The sequence below is a fragment of the Cervus elaphus genome, chromosome 3 (genome assembly GCF_910594005.1).
Source record: "Cervus elaphus chromosome 3, mCerEla1.1, whole genome shotgun sequence".
Lineage (NCBI taxonomy): Eukaryota > Metazoa > Chordata > Mammalia > Artiodactyla > Cervidae > Cervus > Cervus elaphus.
In genome coordinates, this window is record NC_057817.1 from 44,148,931 (window position 1) to 44,172,354 (window position 23,424).

The window sequence follows — 23,424 nt, forward strand, 5'->3', positions numbered from 1 at the left end:
CTTAGTGTTTCTTTATCTTCTCTTTTGTTCCGGAGTAATCCTAACATTGTGAAGTCTTCAAAAATTTACTGCCTTTGCTTTTCAAATAAATGACTTGGGTGTGAAAAGCAGCACATCCGCCCTGTGGTTGAGCATTTTTTCTGAGTTGACTTATCTTTGAACTTCTCTGTAGTGGTGGGCTGGTGGCACTCCCCTGGCCTCTCTTGGAGATTCCTTTTCATTCAGTTACTTTCAGTTTACTGAAAGACCCCAGGATGGCCCCAGGAAGACTCCTCATTTCCTGACTTTGGGCTGCAGTGATCACACCTTCAAAAACAAAATTCTATACTTAGGGAAGTATGTTGTTGTTGCTTAGTCACTAAGTCGTGTCTGACTCTTTGTGACCCCATGAACTGTAGCTCTCCAGGTTCCTCTATCCATAGGATTTCCCAGGCAGCAATACTGGAATGGGTTGCTGTTTCCTTCTCTAGGGGATCTTTCCGACCCAGGGGTAGAACCCTCGTCTCTTGCATTGGCAGGTGGGTTCTTCATCACTGAGCCACCAGGGAAACCCCTAAGGAAAGTATACCCATGTCCTATCCTATCAGGAAAGTGAGATCCCTGTTTATTGCATTTACAACTTCATATAATGAAATCTCCAATAACCCAATCTATTCCTGAATCTTTGATCAATAGTCCCCCCTCCTAAATTCAGTTTCTAGGGAAAATAGAGAGTAGGAACTGTTTCAGGAATATATTTATTTACTTTTAAAGTATTATGATATATAGGCATAAAATATAATGATTAATTTTTAAAAGTAAGACTCCACACTCTGTTCCTATTTACAATAAAATGATATTATTAGTGGTTTCCCCCCATCCTTCAGGGTTCTAAATAAAAAAAATATATATGAGGAGTATAATCAGATCAAAGTTAAAATATTATTCTATTAATATTAGTAAAAGCCCTATAATGCCTAAAATGAAGCTTCTAGTAAACAAATGAGACCCTTAAAAGCCAGTGTTCAATATATACTTTTTTTTTTTTTTGGGCAGACATGGGGTTAGTGACCAAGGTGAAATTGGGAATGGGACAAGATTGTATTTACTCTTTTCTCAACTCTCCAGCCCTCCCCACACTCTTTTCTTAAGGTTTGTGTTTTAAGTAACATTAGTTTATAAAATTATATTTCACATGTACAACATTATATTTCTATTTCTGTATACCCTACAGTGTCCTTGCCACCAAAAGTTTAATTTTCTATCTGTCACCATACAGTTGGTCCCCTTTACCCATTTCACCCCACCCCCACCCTTTCCCCTCTGGTAATCACTACTTTGTTCTCTGTATCTATGTGTTTGTTTTTGTTTGTTCATTTATTTTGTTTTTTCTTGTTTGTTTTATTTTTTATATTCCATGTATGAGTGAAATTGTATGATATTTGTCTTTCTTTGTCTGACTCATTTCACTCACCGTAACATATTCCTTTTTCATACAAATTGAAGAAAGTACACCGGTAATGCAAACTTACTGACAACTTCATCCATCTAGAGGCAGAAAGATGGTGGCCTCTTGCCATTTCTATTCCTAATCAGGGAAGTCTCTGACCAGAGGTACAGAAACCTGAAGAGGACTTATTAATTTCTAGTAAATGGACAGGGACCTAACTTCTCTAATAAAATATGCAGCACTGAGTATTCAGCTCCAAATGATTAGAGCAAGGAAAGAAGGATTCCAGGGTGGAGGTGAAAGATATGAAGAAGAGAGGGGCATGTTGCCATCTCTGATGGTGCAAGTTGTGCACTGCATATAAGGTGCACAAGGATTTCCTTTATATAGAACCTCACGGTCAGTATGTCCCTGTGGACTGGGCAGTAACAGGAGAGAGTTTTACAGATTTCTTAGGATCTATATAAGAAACTAAGTAGTTATGTTACCCTGACTAAATGTTAATAATTAAATACTCATGAGCCTCAGTTTCTTTGGTTAGAGACCACTGTTTTCCTAGTCAATAATCATTCTCCTCTATTTCCTTAGTAATAGATCCCTATTGATAGGGATAGATTTGTGTCTACATTAAAAAAAAAAAAAGGCCATTTCTTAGCCTTCCTTGCAGAAAGGAGTGGCCAATGGGAAATCTCTAAATGAAAATAAGTCAGTTGCAAGATACACCCTTTCTCCTTTCTCCTCCTCCTTCCCAGAGCAAGACTGGGATTGCTGAACTCCTGTAACCATACAGGAGATCACCTTGTGGGTGGAAACCCACTGAAAATGAGGAAGCAGAAAGAGTCTGGGTCTGGGTCCCTGATGTCAGTGGAGCCACCAGATCAGCCTTACACTCCGAGGCTTCCTGTTTACATTAGATAAAAATACAGTTCTATGTTGACTAAGCTATTGTTGGTTGAGTTTTCTCCTATATGTCCTTAATCATAATTGATAAATACTTTATCTCCAAAAATACTTTTGTGGGTGAAGAGGAATAAGCAAGGGAAAATTGGGAAAAACTTTGTTAAGTGTAAAATGCCACATTAATGTAATGACTGTAAGAATTTGGGCTCCAAAAATACTGCTTTGGGGCACAATCTTGATGACAAAGATTAACACGGAACAGTGAAGTGGGTCATTTTATTCCTGCCCCCATTTTGCCCCAGACTATAGGGCATCTTCCCTAAGGCTTACCATACTCATTCCCTGAGGTCACATCTGCCTGACCTGGCTGCATTTTCTGCACCTCAGCAGAGTTGGTCTTGAGATCCTTGGGAGGAGCTGGAAAGAGAACAAATAGTAGACTGATCCTGAGTAGACTGATCTTGAGATTAAGGGCTTGCTTCCCCTAGATTTCCCAGCAGTAAGTCAGAGCCCTAGGAGATGCTAAGAAAGATCCCGAAGTTGTGCTGATGAGACTAGACCATAAAGACTTCCATAAATGACCTAGAGGATCCTTGAACATTAAGATACTGTAACTTGGTCATCTGATGGTGCTGTGTAAAAATGATCTAAAGTGAGCAAAGGAGAAATATTTATCGCTTCCTGGACATCCCAGGAAAACTCATCCTTGGTCCTAGAGGCAGGTCAAGAAGTCCACTTGCCCTTGAAATAGGGGAAAGAGGCTATATTGCTATAGTGAAAGCTTTGTCCTCAAGATCCTGCTGAGGACAGGAAGAGATAGGGATATCCTAGAAGCAGTTACATGAATCTCTTTTTCTTTCTTTAAAGTATACTTGGTTTACAGTATTATATTAGTTCCAGGTATACTGCATAGTGATTCAGTATTTTTACAGATTATACTCCATTAAAAGTTATGTTAAGATAATGGCTATAATTTCCCATTTTATACAATGTCCTTGTTGCTTATCTATTTCATATGTAATAGTTTGTTTGTATCTCTTAATTCCATTCCCCTGACTTGCCCCTCCTTTCTTCTCTCTCCTCATTGTAACCACTACTTTGCATTATTTATTTTTTAGATTGTGCATGTAGGTGATATCATACAGTGTTTGTCGTTCTCTGTATGACTTATTTAATTAAGCATCATCTTCTCGAGGTCCATTCATGTTGCTGCAAATGGCAGAATTTCATTCTTTTGCAGCCAAGTATTCCATCTCTCTCTCTCTCTCTCTCTCTCTCTCTATATATATATATATATATATATATATACACAGACACACAGACACACACGTCTTCATCCATTTGTCTTTTGATGGACACTTGGGTTGCTCCCATATCTAGGCTATTGTAAATAGTGCTGCTATGAACATTTGGGGATGCATCTTTCTTTTTGAATTAATGTTTTCACTTTTTCTGGATATATATACCCAGAAGTGCAGTTTCTGGATAATATAGTAGTTCTATTTTTAGATTTTTGAGGAACCTCCATACTGTTTTCAACAGTGGCTATACCAGTTTACATTCCCACCTAAATGAAAGATTTGATACTGTAAAGTTTGTAGAAGAGAATTTAGGCAGACCACTCGTTGTCATTGATCATACATAACTCTCTTTCTGCAGTGTCCTCAACAAGCTGTCATCTAATCTCTGCATACTAGCAGAGGTGAAGGGGTTAGGGAAGTTGTAGGATTCACTGCCCCTTTGAAGAGACTAATCTGCTTTTGAGCTTCTTTCCTTTTGGTAAAACATGTATTCTTTATAGTAAACCTCAAAGAACTTCTCTGCAGCTTCTGCTCATGGGATACATTTCTGTTTTTGAAGGTAACAAAGAAAGTCTCAGTTCAGTTCAGTCACTTAGTAATGTCTGATTCTTTATGACCCCACGAACCGCAGCATGCCAGACCTCCTGTCCATCACCAACTCCTGGAGTTTACCCAAATTCATGTCCATTGAGTCAGTGATGCCATCCAACCATCTCATCCTCTGTCATCCCCTTCTCCCACCCTCAATCTTTCCCAGCATCAGGGTCTTTCCAAAAGAGTCAGCTCTTCTCATCAGGTGGCCGAAGTATTGGAGTTTCAGCTCCAGCATCAGTCCTTCCAATGAACACTCAGGACTGATCTCCTTTAGGATGGACTGGTTGGATCTCCTTGCAGTCCAAGGGACTCTCAAGAGTCTTCTCCAACACCACAGTTCAAAAGCATCAGTTCTTCAGTGCTCAGCTTTCTTTATAGTCCAACTCTCACATCCATACATGACTACTGGAAAAACCATAACTTTATACGGACCTTTGTAGGCAAAGAAATGTCTCATACACTGTCTAGGTTTGTCATTGTTTTTCTTCCAAGGAGCAAGAGTCTTTTAATTTCATGGCTGCAGTCATTGTCCACAGTGACGTTGGAGCCCAAGAAAATAAAGTCAGCCACTGTTTCTATCGTTTTCCCATCTATTTGCCATGAAGTGATGGGATTGGGTGCCGTGATCTTTGTTTTTTGAATGTTGAGTTTTAAGCCAGCTTTTTCACTCTCCTCTTTCACTTTCATCAAGGGGATCCTTAGTTCCTCTTCACTTTTTACCATAAGGGTGGTGTCATATGCATATCTGAGGTTATTGATATTTCTCCCCACAATCTTGATTCCAACTTGTGCTTCATCCAGCATGGCATTTCTCATGATGTACTCTGCATATAAGTTAAATAAGCAGGGTGACAATATACAGCCTTGACGTACTCCTTTCGCAATTTGGAACGAGTTTGTTGTTCCATATCTGGTGCCTACTGTTACTTCTTGACCGGCATACAGATTTCTCAGGAGATGGGTAAGGTGGTCTGGTATTCCTATCTCTTTAAGAATTTTCTACAGTTTGTTGTTTTCTACACAGGCAAAGGCTTTAGTGTAGTCAGTGAAGCAGAAGTAGATGTTTTTCTGGAATTCTCTTACTTTTTCTGTGATCTAGTGGATGTTAGCAATTTGATCTCTGGTTCCTCTGCCTTTTCTAAATCCAGCTTGTACATCTGGAAGTTCTCAGTTCACATATTCTTGAAGCCAAGCTTGAAGGATTTTGAACATTACTTTGCCAGCATATGAAATGAGTGCAATTGTGTGGTGGTTTGAACATTCTTTGGGATTGACTTTGATTTGGCTTTGACCTTCTTTGGGATTGGAATGAAAACTGACTGTTTCCAATACTTTGGCCACTGCTGAGTTTTCCAAATTTGCTGTCATATTGGGTGCAGCAATTTAATAGCATCATCTTTTAGGATTTGAAATAGCTTAGCTGCAGTTCCATCACCTTCACTAGCTTTGTTCACCTCCTAATCTTATCAGCACCCCTACCTTTGAACTGTTGCTATAAAATTCATCAAGTCTTCCCGGGTTGGGACACCCAGTTCCATGGACAGGACCCTGCTGTGGCCCCCTTTGCCTGGCAGAACAATAAAGCTTTTCTTTTTCTTTTTATTTTACTTTACAATATTGTATTGGTTTTGCCATACGTTGACTTGAATCCGCCATGGGTGTACCTGTGTTCCCCATCCTGAATCCCCCTCCCATCTCCCTCCCCATCCCATCCCTCTGGGTCATTCCAGTGTCCCAGTCCCGAGCACCCTGTATCATGCATTGAACCTGGACTGAATTGATTCGTTTCACATATGATAATTTACATATTTCAATGCCATTCTCCCAAACCATCCCACCCTTGCCCTCTCCCACAGAGTCCAAAAGACTGTTCAATACATCTGTGTCTCTTTTGCTGTCTCGTATACAGGGTTATCGTTACCATTCTTTCTAAATTCCATATATATGCGTTAGTATGCTCTATTGGTGTTTATCTTTCTGGCTTGCTTTCGCTCTGTATAATAGGCTCCAGTTTCATCCACCTCATTAGAACTGATTCAAATATATTCTTTTTAATGGCTGAGCAATATTCTATTGTGTACATGTACCACACTTTCTTATCCATTCATCTGCTGATGGACATCTAGGTTGCTTCCAGGTCCTGGCTATTATAAACAGTGCTGTGATGAACATTGGGGTGCATGTGTCTCTTTCAGATCTGGTTTCCTCAGTGTGTATGCCCAGCAGTGGGATTGCTGGGTCATATGGTGGTTCTATTTCCAGTTTTTTAAGGAATCTCCACACTCTTTTCCATAGTGGTTGTACTAGTTTGCATTCCCACCAACAGTGTAAAAGGGTTCCCTTTTCTCCACACCCTCTCCAGCATTTATTGCTTATAGACTTTTGGTTAGTAGCCATTCTGACTGGCGTGTAATGGTACCTCATTGTGGTTTTGATTTGCATTTCTCTGATAATGAGTGATGTTGAGCATCTTTTCATGTGTTTGTTAGCCATCTGTATGTCTTCTTTGGATAAATGTCTATTTATTTCTTTGGCCCATTTTTTGACTGGGTCATTTATTTTTCTGGAATTGAGCTGCAGTTGTTGTTTGTATATTTTTTAGATTAATTCTTGTCCATTGCTTCATTTGCTATTATTTTCTCTCATTCTGAAGGCTGTCTTTTCACCTTGCTTATAGTTTCCTTTGTTGTACAGAAGCTTTTAATTTTAATTAGGCCACATTTGTTTATTTTTGCTTTTATTTCCAATATTCTGGGAGGTGGGTCATAGAGGATCTTGCTGTGGTTTATGTCAGAGAGTGTTTTGCCTATGTTTTCCTCTAGAAGTTTAAAAGTTTCTGGTCTTAGGTTTAAATCTGTAATCCATTTTGAATTTATTTTTGTGTATAGTGTTAGAAAGTGTTCTAGTTTTATTCTTTTACAAGTGGTTGACCAGTTTTCCCAGCACCACTTGTTAAAGAGATTGTCTTTTCTCCATTGTATATTGTTGCCTCCTTTGTCAATGATAAGGTGTCCGTAGGTGCATGGATTTATCTCTGGGCTTTCTATTTTGTTCCATTGATCTATATTTCTGTCTTTGTGCCAGAACCATACTGTCTTGATGACTGTGGCTTTGTAGTAGAGACTGAAGTCAGGCAGGTTGATTCCTCCAGTTCCATTCTTCTTTCTCAAGATTACTTTGGCTTTTGAGGTTTTTTGTATTTCCATACAAATTGTGAAATTATTTGTTCTAGTTCTGTGGAAAATACCGTTGGTAGCTTGATAGGGATTGCATTGAATCTATAGATTGCTTTGGTTAGTATACTCATTTTCACTATATTGATTCTTCTGATCCATGAATGTGGTATATTTCTCCATCTATTTGAGTCCTCTTTGATTTCTTTCACCAGTGTTTTATAGTTTTCTATATATAGGTCTTTTGTTTCTTTAGGTAGATATATTCCTAAGTATTTTATTCTTTTCATTGGAATGGTGAATGGAATTGTTTCCTTAATTTCTCTTTCTGTTTTCTCATTGTTAGTGTATAGGAATGCAAGGGATTTCTGTGTGTTAATTTTATATCCTGCAACTTTACTATATTCATTGATTAGCTCTAGTAATTTTCTGGTGGAGTCTTTAGGGTTTTCTATGTAGAGGATCATGTCATCTGCAAACAGTGAGAGTTTCACTTCTTCTTTTCCAATCTGGATTCCTTTTATTTCTTTTTCTGCTCTGATTGCTGTGGCCAACACTTCCAAAACTATGTTGAATAGTAGTGGTGAGAGTGGGTGTCTTGCTCCCAACTTTAGGGGAAATGCTTTCAATTTTTCACCATTGAGGGTAATGTTTCCTGAGGCTTTGTCATATATAGCTTTTATTATGTTGAGGTATGTTTCTTCTATTCCTGCTTTCTGGAGGGTTTTTTATCATAAATGGATGTTGAATTTTGTCAAAGACTTTCTCTGCATCTATTGAGATAATCATATGGTTTTTATTTTTCAATTTGTTAATGTGGTGTATTACATTGATTGATTTGTGGATATTGAAGAATCCTTGCATCCCTGGGATAAAGCCCACTTGGTCATGGTGTCTGATCTTTTTAATATGTTGTTGGATTCTGTTTGCTAGAATTTTGTTAAGGATTTTTGCATCTATGTTCATCAGTGATATTGGCCTATAGTTTTCTTTTTTTGTGGCATCTTTGTCAGGTTTTGGTTTTAGGGTGATGGTGGCCTCATAGAATAAGTTTGGAAGTTTACCTTCCTCTGCAATTTTCTAGAAGAGTTTGAGTAGGATAGGTGTTAGTTCTTCTCTAAATTTTTGGTAGAATTCAGCTGTAAAGCCATCTGTCCTGGGCTTTTGTTTGTTGGAAGATTTCTGATTACAGTTTCAATTTCTGTGCTTGTCATGTGTCTGTTAAGATTTTCTTTTTCTTCCTGGTTCAACTTTGGAAAGTTGTATTTTTCTAAGAATTTTTCCATTTCTTCCAAGTTGTCCATTTTATTTGCATATAGTTGCTGATAATAGCCTCTTATGATCCTTTGTATTTCTGTGTTTTCTGTTGTGATCTCTCCATTTTCATTTCTAATTTTATTGATTTGACTTTTCTCCCTTTGTTTCTTGATGAGTCTGGCTAATGGTTTGTCAATTTTATTTATCTTCTCAAAGAACCAGCTTTTGGTTTTGTTGATTTTTGCTATGATCTCTTTTGTTTCTTTTGCATTTATTTCTGCCCTAATTTTTAAGATTTCTTTCCTTCAACTAACCCTGGGGTTCATAATTTCTTCCTTTTCAAGTTGCTTTGGTGTAGAGTTAGGTTATTTATTTGACTTTTTTCTTGTTTCTTGAGGTAAGCCTGTATTGCTATGAACCTTCCCCTTAGCACTGCTTTTACAGTGTCCCATAGGTTTTGGGTTGTTGTGTTTTCATTTTCATTTGTTTCTATGCATATTTTGATTTCTCCTGTGATTTGTTGGTTATTCAGCAGCATGTTGTTCAGCCTCCATATGTTGGAATTTTTAATAGTTTTTCTCCTGTAACTGACATCTAATCTTACTGCATTGTGATCAGAAAAGATGCTTGGAATGATTTCAATTTTTTTTGAATTTATTAAGGCTAGATTTATGGCCCAGGTTGTGATCTATCCTGGAGAAGGTTCTGTGTGCTCTTGAGAAAAAGGTGAAATTCATTGTTTTGGGGTGAAATGTCCTGTAGATATCAATTATGTCTAACTGGTCTATTGTATCATTTAAAGTTTGTGTTTCCTTGTTAATTTTCTGTTTAGTTGATCTATCCATAGGTGTGAGTAGGGTATTAAAGTCTCCCACTATTTTTGTGTTATTGTTAATTTCCCCTTTCATACTTGTTAGCATTTGTCTTACATATTGTGGTGCTCCTATGTTGGGTGCATATATATTTATGATTGTTATATCTTCTTCTTTCTTTGTCTCTTTTCACAGCCTTTGTTTTAAAGTCTATTTTATCTGATATGAGTATTGCTACTCCTGCTTTCTTTTGGTCTCTGTTTGCATGGAATATCTTTTTCCAGCCCTTCACTTTCAGTCTGTATGTGTCCCTTGTTTCGAGGTGGATTTCTTGTAGACAACATATATAGGGGTCTTGTTTTTGTATCCATTCAGCCAGTCTTTGTCTTTTGGTTGGGACAATCAACCCATTTACATTTAAGGTAATTATTGATAAGTATGATCCCTTTGCCATTTACTTTATTGTTTTGGGTTCGAGTTTATATACCCTTTCTGTTTTTCCTGTCTAAAGAAGATCCTTTAGCATGTGTTGGAGAGCTGGTTTGGTGGTGCTGAATTCTCTCAGCTTTTGCTTGTCTGGAATGTCGTTGTTGTGCATTGTGCTAAGTCATGTCTGACTCTTTGTGACCCCATGGACTGTAGCCTGCCAGGCCCCTCTCTCCATTGGATTCTCCAGGCAAGAACACTGGAGTGGGTTGCCATTTCCTTCTCCAACAGTAATCTGGGCTGTAGGTTATTTTCTTTCATCACTTTAAGTATGTCCTGCCATTCCCTTCTGTCCTGAAGAGTTTCTATTGAAAGATCAGCTGTTATCCTTATGGGAATTCCCTTGTGTGTTATCTGTTGTTTTTCCCTTGCTGCTTTTAATATTTGTTCTTTGTGTTTGATCTTTGTTAATTTGATTAATATGTGTCTTGGGGTGTTTCGCCTTGGGTTTATCCTGTTTGGGACTCTCTGGGTTTCTTGGACTTTTGTGGCTATTTCCTTTCCCATTTTAGGGAAGTTTTCAACTATTATCTCTTCAAGTATTTTCTCATGGTCTTTCTTTTTGTCTTCTTCTTCTGGGACTCCTATGATTTGAATGTTGGGGCGTTTAACATTGTCCCAGACATCTCTGAGGTTGTCCTCATTTCTTTTAATTCTTTTTTCTTTTTTCCTCTCTGTTTCATTTATTTCTACCATTCTATCTTCTACCTCACTTATCCTATCTTCTGCCTCCGTTATTATACTGTTGGTTCCCTCCAGAGTGTTTTTGATCTCATTTATTGCATTATTCATTATATATTGACTCTTTTTTATTTCTTCTAGGTCCTTGTTACACCTTTCTTGCATCTTCTCAATCCTGGTCTCCAGGCTATTTATCTGCAACTACAATTTGTTTTCAAGATTTTGGATCATTTTCACTATCATTATTTGGAATTCTTTCTCAGGTAGATTCCCTATCTCTTCCTCTTTTGTTTGGTTTGGTGGGCATTTATCATGTTCCTTTACCTTCTGAGTATTTCTCTGCCTTTTCATCTTGTTTATATTGCTGTGTTTGGGGTGGCCTTTCAGTATTCTGGCAGTTGGTGGTTCCTCTTTATTGTGGAGGTTCCTCGCTGTGGGTGGGGTTGGACGGGTGGCTTGTCAAGGTTTCCTGGTTAGGGAAGCTTGTGTCAGTGTTCTGGTGGGTGGAGCTGGGTTTCTTCTCTCTGGAGTGCAGTGAAGTGTCCAGTAATGAGTTTTGAGATGTCAGTGGGTTTGGTGTGACTTTGGGCAGCCTGTATATTGAGGCCCAGAGTCATGTTCCTGTGTTGCTGGGGAATTTGTGTGGTATGTCTTGCTCTGGAGCTTGTTGGCCCTTGGATGGTGCTTGATTTCAGTGTAGGTATGGAGGCATTTGATGAGCTCCTATTGATTAATTTTCCCTGGATTCAGAAGTTCTCTGGTGTTCTCAGGATTTGGACCTAAGCCTCCTGCCTCTGGTTTTCAGTCTTATTCTTACAGTAGCCTCAAGACTTCTCCATCTACACAGCACTGATGATAAAACATCTAGGTTAATGATGAAAAGTTTCTCCACAGTGAGGGACTCCTGGAGAGGTACACATAGTTACATGGAGATGAGAGGAGGGAGGAGGGAAATAGAGGTGACCAGGAGGAAGAGAGGGAGAATCAAAAGGGGAGAGAGCAAGCTAGCTAGTAATCACTTCCCTATGTGTTCTCCACAGTCTGGACCCCTCAGAGATGTTCACAGAGTTACACAGAGAAGAAAAGAAGGAGGAAGGAGACAGAGGTGGCCAGGAGGATAAAAGGGGGAATCAAAAGGAAAGAGACAGGTCCAGCCAGTAATCAGTTCCCTAAGTGTCCTCCACAGCCCAGAACACACAAAGAGATTCACCAAGTTGGGTAGAGAAGAAAAGGGGGTGGGGGGAGATAGTGGCGGCCTGGTGGAGAAAAAGGAGAGTCAAAATGGGGAGAGAGCAATCAGGCCAGTGATCTCGCTCCCAAGTAAAAATGGGTACTGAAGACTCAGTTCTTAAAGGTACAAAGTTGATAACAAATACCAAAAAACAAAGATTAAAAATCTAGAATAGAGATTAGATTCTCAAAAATACAATATTAAAAAAAAAGTCACAAAAATTATAAATATATATATATATGAAGTTTGCTTTAAAAATAGTGTCTTTTTTTTTAATTGCAAGGTAATAGTAGGTTATAAAAATGAAAATTAAAGGAGTAATGGGGACTTAAAAATTAAAAAATAAATAATTTTTTTCTTTTTTTTTTAAATTTAAAAATGATAGTAGTAAAAATATATCTAAGACTTTTCTCTGGAGCTGTTGCGGACAATGTGAGGTCAGTTCATTTTCAGAGATTTCCTTGGTCCGGCTTGTACTTCTCAAGGTCTGTAGGCCCCTTCCTATGTAGTTGGTGCTAACTCCAGGGTTTTAATCTATTGCACCTGTCACTTCCAAAGCGGTTCCCTCTGTTTATTTTAGCTGCTTTTGTTTGCTGGTCTCTTCTGTGTCTAATTTTTGTCCTGACACAAGGGGTGCAGTGGTGGTCATTTTTTTAGGCTCGCTTGTTCCGTCGTGCTTTGGGGAGGGACGAACACTGCGAACAAATATCACTGGCGTGTGCTCACAGTGATTCAGCCACTGCCCCCGTTCACGGCATGTGTGCTTTCCCAGTCTACACTGCTCAGGCTTTAGGTGGCTCTGCCGGGATCTGTCTGAGGCTGGCCCTGGTTTGCATGCCCTTCCCAGGTCTAAGCCGCTCAGGTTCAGGTTCTCGGGTACTCCACAGAGGTGCAGACTTGGTTGGGCCTGCGTTTCGCACCAGTCCCAGGTCCGAGCAGCTCAGGTGACCAGGAGCTTGGTGCGCATTGTCACCCCCAGTTGGAGGCTGTGGCTTATCCCCTCCCCCGTCCCAGCCGCTGGGATGTGTGCTGGGTGTACAATGGTGCACCTTCTCAGGTGGGCCGTGTGTCTCTTCTGGGGAGCTGATCTCTGGCTGTGACCCTCCCGGCGGATATCGACTGTCCAGAATCCCAAGAAGTCTTGGTTAGCAATGAAGTCTGCTTGCAGTTTGGTAGAGGACGCCTCTCTGGGGCCGTAATTGCCCCCTTCTGGCTCTGGCTGCCTTCACCTGCCTGTCTCTGGCCGGGGCAGATGGGATGGGCTGGTCTGCAGCCAGCTAGCTCTGCACAATCCTTTGTTCTGTGAGCATGCCTGGCGGTGTCTTAGGTTAGGGCTTTTCACGGGATAGCTATCCCACAATCTGGGTTGCTTTTTAAAACGTAAATACTTAGAGCTCCCATCTTCCTGACTGCTTGAGGACTACCCTGGAGGCCTAGACCAGACTGTAACCATTTAAATTAGAGCAATTAACTAGACAGTTGGTTACAGAATCTAATTCTCTTGGTATGTGGAGAGCAAAGTTCTAGGGAAAGTAAAAATAAACATACCCTATCTTACATACATTTCCATGTCTCAGGAGGCTTAGGACATTTTTACAAGGGCACTGAGAAATCAGGGAAATTTTACTTACCCATAGTGGAGAATGGAGAAGGCAATGGCACCCCACCCCAGTGCTCTCGCCTGGAAAACCCCATGGACGGAGGAGCCTGGTGGGCTGCAGTCCATGGGGTCGCAAAGAGTCGGACACGACTGAACGACTTCACTTTCACTTTTCACTTTCATGCATTGGACAAGGAAATGGCAACCCACTCCAAGTGTTCTTGCCTGGAGAATCCCAGGGATGGGGGAGCCTGGTGGGCTGCCATCTATGGGGCCGCACAGAGTCGGACACGACTGAAGCGACTTAGCAGCTTACCAGCAGCATAGTGCAGAATATTTTTCTAAAAACATAAAGGCCAAAACACACCTAAAATAACTGACAGATTTGATGAGAAAATAATGAAAAGAAAGTTGAAAGACTAATGGTAAGCTGGAAACCCCCTCAGATTTATAGTATATATGCTTGGCACAAAATTAATCTCTCTTAACTCTTAGAAAAGCAAACAGAAAAGACCTTTGAAATTTTTGCAGAGGGCACCAATTTTCTTTGCAAAAGAAGAATAAAACTCTATAGGAAAGGTGCTTAGGCTCTTTAGTAATCAAATAGGTGTGAAAAAAGAAAAGACTATTTGTGATATTGTCCACTGACAAACTGAAAAACAATGCCTACAGTTAGTGAAGTAGTGGTGAATAGTCCTTTTCATACTATATTGGAGAGAATGTGATGTTTCTACAGGACACTTTGCGTTCTACACAACACTAAGTGTTGTGGGAGGCAGATCCCCAAACCCCAAAAATGTCCACATCCTAGTGCCCAGAACCTCTGAATATATGTTATAGGGCAAAAGGGAATTACAGTTACAGGTGGAATTAAGGTTGCTAAATCAGATGACCTTAAAGGGATTATTCTGGATTGCCTGGGTGGGCCCAGTGTGATCGCAAGGGTCCTTAGAAGCAGAAGAGGGAATCAGAAGAAGAGGTCAGAGTAGAATGGTGTAGGAGGCTCTGATTTCTTGCTGCTGGTTTTGAAGATGGAGAAAGGAGGAGGAAAAGCCAGAAGCTGGCAAAGACAAGGAAACAGATTCTTCCCAAGAGCCTTTCAAAGGGACATGATGTTGCTCGACAGAGTAATGTCATCCCAGTGAGACCAGTGTCAGACTGCTAGCCTACAGAACCGTAAGGTAATAAATTTATGTTATTTTAAGCAACTAAATTGATAGTAATTTGCTATAGCAGTGATAGAAAACTGGTATGTTTAGATTTTAGAAAGTATTCAGTCTTTGAGATAGATATTCCATTGCATATATATTCCATGTCCTCTTTATCCATTCATTTATTGATGGATAATTAGATCCTTCCATATCTTGACTATTATAAATAATGCCGCTATGAATGTTGGGGTCCATATATCTTTTCAAATTAGTGGTTTTTTCCTTTGGAAAAACACCCAGAAGTGGAATTGCTGGGTAGAATGACAATTCCATTTTAATTTTGGGGGGAACCTCCATACTGTTTTCCATTTTGTACACCATTTTGCTGCACCATTTTGCACACCCACCAACAGTACATGAGAGTTCCCTTTCTCCCCATCCTCACCAATATTTGCTATTTATTGTCTTTTTTGGTGATAGCCATATCTCTACTCCTTTCCTCACCTTGAAAGCAAAACGTAGTGAAGTTATCTATACTTGCTGTCACAATTCTTTTCTTCCCATTACTTCTTGAACCATGTCTAAACAGGCCTTTGCCTCCCACTACTCCATAGATACTGCTTTTGCCGAAGTCTCCAGTAGCTGTCAGTTTCTTCAAATTCAGTGGTCATCTCTCTACCCTCATCCTATTTACCTGTTAACTGCATTTAACATAATTGATCACTCCTTGCTTTCTGGATATTCTTCACTTTCCTAGAAGATATCATTCTCCTGTTTTCCTCCTACTTCAGTGGCTACCTCAGACTCCTTTGCTGGAGCCTCTATATTTCCCCAATCTCTAAATCTCCATATATTTGAACCTCCCATGAATTCAAATTCTTTTTAAAAAATATTTATTATTTGATTTACTTGTTTTTGGCTGTGCTGGGTCTTTGTTGCTGCCTGGACTTTTCTCTAGTTGCAGCGAAGTGGGGCTGCTCCCTAGTTGTGCACGAGCTTCTCATTCCAGTGGCTTCTCTTGTTGTGGAACACAGGTTCCAGGGTGCCCAGACTTCAGTAGCTCCGGCCCATGGGCTCAGTAGTTGTGGCTCCTGGGTTCTAGAGCACAGCAAGGCTCAGTTGCTCCATGGTATGTGGGATCTTCCCAGATCAGGGATCGAACCTGTGTCTCCTGCATTAACAGGTGGATTCTTTAGCACTGAGCCACCAGGAAGCCCCTTGGAAATTCAAAATGTTCAAAACAGAATTCCTCTATCTTACTCCTCTCCTGTTCTTCACCATTTACTCAGGGAAAGATTTGACTCTCTTATACCATGTTCACTGCCTTAACAAATCTTGAAAGCTCTAATTTCAAAATACACACAGAATTTACCCACCACTTTTTTTTTTTTTTAATAATAATAAACAGCAACATCTTCTCTTACCATCCTGGTCTCATCCACCAAAACTGTCTTACAGAAGATTCTTAACTATTCTGTTTATTCTCGTCCATGTTTGTTCTCAGCAAGGCAAGCCAGAGCAGTCCTTTAAAATGCAAGTTAAGGCAGTACTCCTCAACTATCCTGTGATAAAGATATATTTTGAAATTTTCATTCCATCATGGATTGATGCCTCTGTAAAATACAGTACAGAATGAACTACTGGAAAAATTTAAATTTAAAAAGACAAGCAGAACACATCACTTTTATTATTTGATTCAAGAAGTATAAAATTAAATTTCAATTACAGGTTGCTTTGTCACCAACCAATAACACACTGCTTACAGATGGCACAGACCCGTGGACCCACTTTGGGTAGCACCAGCTTTGATCATGTTAGTTCCCTGCTCAAGCCTACTAGTGACTTTCTCCTTGCCCACAGCAATAGTCAAAGACTTAGTGGTGGCCTCAGAGGCCTCTGTGATCTGGCCTCCTGTCATATTTTTCTGCCTTTTTTCTGGCACCTTGCCCCTTGGCCAGCCATATTAGGCTCCTGCTCTTTTCAGAACAGGCCATGCATCTTCTCACCCCTGATCTTTGTACTTGAAGTTTTCTCTGTTTAGAATGAGCTCTCCTCAGAAATTCATATAGATCTTTCTCATCTCCTTCAGGTTGCCAATTAACGTCTGTTTTAAATACCATCCTCTTTCACCAGTTATTTAAAAGAAGCTATATTTTCATTCCTGGATTTCAGCACACAATACAAGACAAAAATTGCCATTTTCACCCCTCCCCCCATACATTTAACTTTATTTATTTCCTGTCTTTCCACAGGAGAATATCAGCTCCTCAAAGTTGGGGGTTTTCTGTTTTGTTCACTGCTATTTTTCTAGTGTTTAGAATATAGCCTGGGATATAGATACTCAAAATATTTATCGAGTGAATAGATAAATTGGATAAATACAGCTCAGGAGTATACCATAAGGATATACCTGGGTCTCTTGTATTGCAGGCAGATTCTTTACTGTCTCAGCTACCAGGGAAGCCCAAGGATATTATCAGATAAGTGCTAAAAGTTAAATGTATAAGGATGTTCAGAATATCAGTAATTTAAAGTATTTATTGAGCATCTACAGCACTAAAAATTGTAAGCCTCCTCTATGGTCATTAATAGGATATTGGTTATGTGAATTATGATGAATGTCTACACTTTTGTCTGCTGAGTACCTTTACTCTTCCAGGTCCTGAGTTTGTCTGTTCCCATGGCTACTATGGAGTTGCTACATTCTAATAGCTGATCGGCACAGGGGTAGAAATTAAGTAATGAGTCCCTTCCTTGAGATTTTGAACATTGTAGCCTAAAAAGTGTAGTCAGTACAGTCAGAGCAATGTTTCCTACTGAGTGGAGAAATCCATACTGCTTTGAAAGAACATGAAATGGACCCAAGGAAGAAAACAGATGAGGAGAACAGAACTCTTAATGTTGTTTCAGTCCCTCCTCTTAATTTTTTCCCTGAGGTTCCACTGCATCCTTGCCCTTTTCTCAGTTATTTAGCCTTTCCTTGGATTCCACGATCTAATTCACCTCCCATTTTGTTAAAGTCAGTTCATATTTGTGTTCTGTTACTTGAAGACAGATGCACATACAACACTGTACTGTGTGGTGGCAGAAAAGATGATGTATATCAATGTTCATGGATTTAAGAAAGTTTCCATAATAGATTCCTGGGTGGAAAAGCAAGTTTTAAGTAAACATGACCCTATAATATAAGAGAGTATATATTTTAGCTGCATATGTGCATTTAGAAGTGAATAACAATAAATATATGCCAAACTATGGTTATCTTTGGGTAGTGAGATTTTTGAGGACTCCTGGTTTTTTTTTTCCTTTAACTTTTCTGTCTTTTTTTGGATTTTCTATAGTGAACATTATAAAGATAATAAATATTTGTAAATACAAAAGACTAGGCATAACTTCTCTTTACCTAGTTTATTATCCTGATATTATCACTAAAAATGCATCATATATAGGAGAGAAAATGGGGAAATTATGCATAATTTTTCTGGGATTTGATCCATTTACCCTCTTGGTTACTTTAGTAATTTGATATTCACCATACTGCCTCCAGTCTCTTCCCCCAATTTCCTAGTGAAAGATGCAACTAAAATGCAATTAGAACATATATCTTCTGAAATGTTCTTTTAGTGCTCTTTTTAGAGCAAAAGATTACATGGGATTTTCTTACAATTAAAGATAATTAATTTTTTTATGCCCCAAACATGTAAATATCAGGCATTTAAAAGAGGGACACAGGGTTTCTGGCAGGGATGGTCAGGGAAACTTCATGGGAGAGGTTGGATTCAAGCAGGACAGAGGAGAAAGAATGGACTCTTCATGTTGGTGTGTGCGTGTGTAGGAGGCTCTAAACGAGCACAGATGAGCGTATGAGAATAGTACAGAACATTTTGAGGGCCAGTGAGAATACTACTCCAAATGGAGCCAAAAGAGAGGTAGTTCGTGGCCAGATTGTAAGTCCTTTATGACAGTATAATTTTTTTTTTAAGTTTTTTATTTTGTATTGGGGTATAGCTGATTAACAGTGTTGTAGTAGTTTCAAGAGGACAAGATGGCGTAGGAGTAGGTGGACGTGGAGTGCATCTCCACGGATACATCAGGAGTACACGTTCAGACACAGAAGTGCATGCAGAACTCCAGCTGACAGCAGACAGGAGTACCTGACCAGCGGAAATGAATATATAGACCCACGCAAGACTTGGTAGGATGAAGGAACTAGGGGGAAAGTCATGAGTGTTAGTGTTGTAGCCACGTATTTCATATTTCGGGAAGCAAACTCACTCAGAAGGACAATGCAGATAGTGGAGTGCAGTTTATTACACCGGCGGGCCCAAGGCAGAGTCTCCTCTTAGCCAAGGACTCCGACCAGTTTTTGTGAAAACCTCATATACCCTAAGTGTACGTGCTCAAACCCACCTCCCCAAATTCCTTGAAACTAGTCTGGACAAGGTAAAAGAGAGATACGATCAAAGTTAACCCATGATTCATGTGTAATAAGCCTAGATAGTTAAACAGTGGACATTTATCAATAAGCCTGTGGTCACATCCTGATAAACATAATGGAATTTATGACTTTTTCTGTTACAGAGATAATTAGCATATTCTTTTAGGCGATGGAGAGTCCTGAGGCTCTTTTACCCGGGGGGTCTGGTTTTCCATTGGTATGCTATTTCTATAGACACTGGGCGCAAAGTTCAGAGTCCATTGGGAGGGTGACCATGCATGTAGCCTAATGTTCGCAGCCTGGCCTAAGACAGAGTCCAGCTATGTCTGTTTCCTCCTTCATCAGTAGGACTGAACCTGCCCTCAGCAGGTGGGGGAACTGAAGCAGGGGTCCGATCCCCTCATCGGGGCAGTTGTCTGAGTCAGAGGAGAAACTTTTAAGGCTGAGAGTGAAACAGCTGATCTGTGGCAGTCTAAATGGAATGAGAATCAGACAGTCCTTGCCGCAGCCATACGTACCCCGTGCAGGGATGTAGATGCCTTGGAAGGTGCAGCGGCTGGGAGCTGGAGTTTAGGAATTGTGGAGCAATCCCAGGGCAAGGGCTGCTGTTGACTGAGGAGAGACAGATCGAGGGGATGTGAGGGAGGAGATTGTGGTGGGAAATGCTTGTGGAGGAAAGCAGGGCAGCCATGGAAGCAAGGCGATACTGCTAAGTCACACGTAGGGGGTGGAGCCATCACCATAGCCTCTCTCCCCACACGCCAGCATTGGCAGCTGAACAATAGAGAGGCTGGCCCATCAAATGCCTGATGCACTGAACTACAGAGTAGGACCGCCACCCAGGGTGCCCCATTAAGTGCCTGAGGTGCCAATTACAGAGTAGGACACCAGTCAGGGGGATCCCACTATGTGCCTGATTCGATGAACAACAGAGAAGGAGCCCAAGCAAGGGAGCCTTCTTAAGTGCCTGAACGGGCGGAGCTAGGAAGAAAGACTGGCCAAAGAGGCCTTCTGATCGCCAGCTACAAGAGGCTTGAAAAAAGACTCTGAAAGGGCCATAACTCTTGCCGTGGAGGCAGTCCATGTCCCTGCACACTTGGCGCCACCAGGGTCCCCACAAGCCAAGCAGCTGCACCACCTTCATGCTCAGCTCTCACTGGGGCAGAGCTGCCACAGGCAAAAGAAGTCTTGCATCTATGCATACAGGGTTGCTTTGGTAGTGTCCAACTCTGTGACCCTGTAGACTGTGGCATGCCAGGCTTCTCTGTCAGGGAGGGGAGTTCTGGAGTGTGTTGGCCACTACTGGTTGGCATACCCTTCTAGAGACTATATTTCCTGCTGCCCTAGCCACCAACTCCCCTAAGTACCTGGTGCTGCCAGAACCCCTGAGACCCAAGCAGCTGTGCCACCTCCACACCTCGCCCTCACAGGGGCAGACCCAAGTCCTCCAGGGCAGCCTCAGGAGCAAACCCCAGTGGACCATCCACATGTAGAGGTGGAAATAAAACCACAATTGAAACCCAGGGGCAGTGTGGCTAAGAAAGAAGACCCAAAACCTTCCCACCAGCTGTACAAGCTGCAGATTAAATCCACACGATCAACTAGGCAGACTCTGTGTCTATGGAATATATAAAAGGTCATTGAGAGCTCCCACAAAAGAAAATGCACTAGTTCTGATAGCTGTGGACATCGGAGGCAAGAACATAGAGGAGTAGGAGATTAGACTCTGAGCTGCCCTCACAACAGGTCCAGAGATCAGCACAGCGTTGGAGGGCATCCTAGGGAAGTGAGGTGGACTGTGACTCCCTCCCTGCAAGGGAAAAGATGCTTTTAGCAGTGATTCAAGGAAAACATTTATTATTCTTATGTTTTGACTTGTTCTGTAGATCCTTTTGAATTTTTTTCTTTTTTTCCTTTTTTCCCTCCTCTGTTGTAGTCATCAATTTTGTTGGCACTATGAAATCTAATTAAGCCTTTGAGCTTTTTTTTTTTCCTTTTTTTTTCCCTCAGTCACATTTTTAATTATTGTTATAAACCTCTGCCTCTACATTGGGCTTTTGCAGTTCTGGGGAGTTTTCCTTTACTTTCTTTAATTTTAACTTTTAGTTTTTTTTAAACCTATTATTATTTTTTCCACATTTATTCCTTTGCTTTTCCTACTGTTCTTTTACCCTTGCAGTTAATCTATACACCCAACACAGGAGCACCTCAATACATAAGACAAACACTAACAGACATAAAAGGAGAAATTGACAGTAACACAATAATAGTAGGAGACTTTAACACTCCACTCACAAATGGACAGATCATCAAAACAGAAAATTACAAAGGAAACACAAGTCTTAAATGATACATTAGATGAGATGGATCTCATTGATATCTTTGGGACATTCCATCCAAATGCAGAAGAATATCCCTTCTTCTCAAGTGCACATGGAACATTCTCCAGGATAGACATCTTGGGTCACATATCAAACCACAGTAAATTTAAGAAAATTGAAATAGTATCAAGCATCTTCTCTGACCACAATGCTGTGAGACTAGATATCAGTTACAAGAAGAAAACCGTAAGAAACAAGCACATGGAGATTTAACAACACATTTCTATATAACCAATAGGTTACTGAAGAAATAAAAAGGGAAGTCAAAAAAGTTCTAGAAACAAATGACAATGAAAACACAACAACTCAAAACCTATGGGATGCAGCAACAGCAGGTCTAAGAGGGAAGTTTATAGCGATACAATCCTATCTCAAAAAGCAAGAAAAGCATCGGATAGACAACCTAACGTTACACCTAAAACAACTGGAAAAAGAAGAACAAAAACCCCCAAAAATTAGCAGAAGGAAAGAAATCATAAAGATCTGAGCAGAAATGAATGAAAAATAAATGAAAGAAACAGTAGTAAAGATTAGTAAAGCTAAAAGCTGGTTCTTTGAGAAGATAAACAAAATTGACAAACCTTTAGCCAGACTCATCAGGAAAAAAAAAAGAGAAGAATCGAATCATCAAAATTAGAAATGAAAAAAGGGAGGTTACAACAGACAACGCAGAAATACAAAGTATTATAAGAGAATATTATCAACAACTATATGGCAATAAAATGGATAACCTGGAGGAAATGGACAGATTCTTAGAAAAGTTCAATCTTCCAAGACTGAACCATAGAAATTATGAACAACCCAATTAGAAGCACCAAAATTGAATCTGTGATCAAAAATCTCCCAAAGAAAACAAAAGCCCAGGACCAGATGGCTTCACAGGAGAATTCTGTCAAACCTTTAGAGAAGAGCTAATGCCTATTCTTATAAAACTCTTTCAAAAAATTACAGAGGAAGGAACACTTCCAAACTCATTCTATGAGGCCACCAACATCCTGATGCCAAAACCAGACAAAGACAACACACAAAAAAGAAAACTACAATATCATTGATGAACATAGACGCAAAAATCCTCAACAAAATTTTAGCGAACAGAATTCAACAACACATCATAAAGATCATACACCATGGTCAAGTTGGGTTTATTCCAGGAATGCAAGGATTCTTCAATATATGCAAATCAATCAACTTGATTTCCATATTAACAAATTGAAAGATAGAAATCATATGATAATCTCAATAGATGCAGAAAAAGCCTTTGACAAAATTCAGCACCTATTTATGATTAAAACTCTTCAAAAAATGGGCATAGACGGAACCTACCTCAACATAGTAAAGGCCATATATGATAAGCCTACAGCAAATATTATTCTCAATGGTGAAAAACTGAAAGCATTCCCCCTAAGATCAGGAACAAGACAAGGGTGTCCACTTTCACCATTATTATTCAACATAGTTTTGGAAGTCCTAGCTACAGTAATCAGGGAAGAAAAAGAAATAAAAGGAATCCAGATCAGGAAAGAAGTAAAGCTCTCACTGTTTGCAGATGATATGATACTGTACATAGAAAACCCTAAAGATAGTATCAAAAAATTACTAGAGGTAATCAGTGAATTTAGCAAAGTTGCAGGATACAAAATCAATACAAAGAAATCACTTGCATTTCTGTATACTAACAATGAAAAATCAGAGAAATTAAGGAATCAATCCCATTCACCATTGCAACATAAAGAATTAAAAATATAGGAATAAACTTACCTAAAGAGACAAAAGAACTGTACACAGAAAATTATAAGACACTGATGAAAGAAATCAAAGATGACATAAACAGATGGAGAGATATTCCACTTTCCTGGGTAGGAAGAATCAATGTTGTGAAAGTGACTATACTGGCAAACGCAATCTACAGATACAGTGTGATCCTTACCAAATTACCAATGGCATTTTTCACAGAACTAGAACAAAAAATTTCAAAATTTGTAGAGAAACA

At 39.8% G+C, this 23,424-nt stretch overlaps 1 long non-coding RNA gene across 1 annotated transcript in view; it reads right to left on the bottom strand.

The window, feature by feature from the left end:
- Positions 1-20,641: 20,641 nt before the first annotated feature.
- The window catches only part of LOC122683897, a 66,933-nt gene continuing 64,150 nt past the window's right edge, over positions 20,642-23,424 (bottom strand). The window contains exon 4 of the long non-coding RNA XR_006337864.1: positions 20,642-20,863. This is a non-coding gene — a long non-coding RNA (uncharacterized LOC122683897). The remainder of the gene's footprint in view (positions 20,864-23,424) is intronic.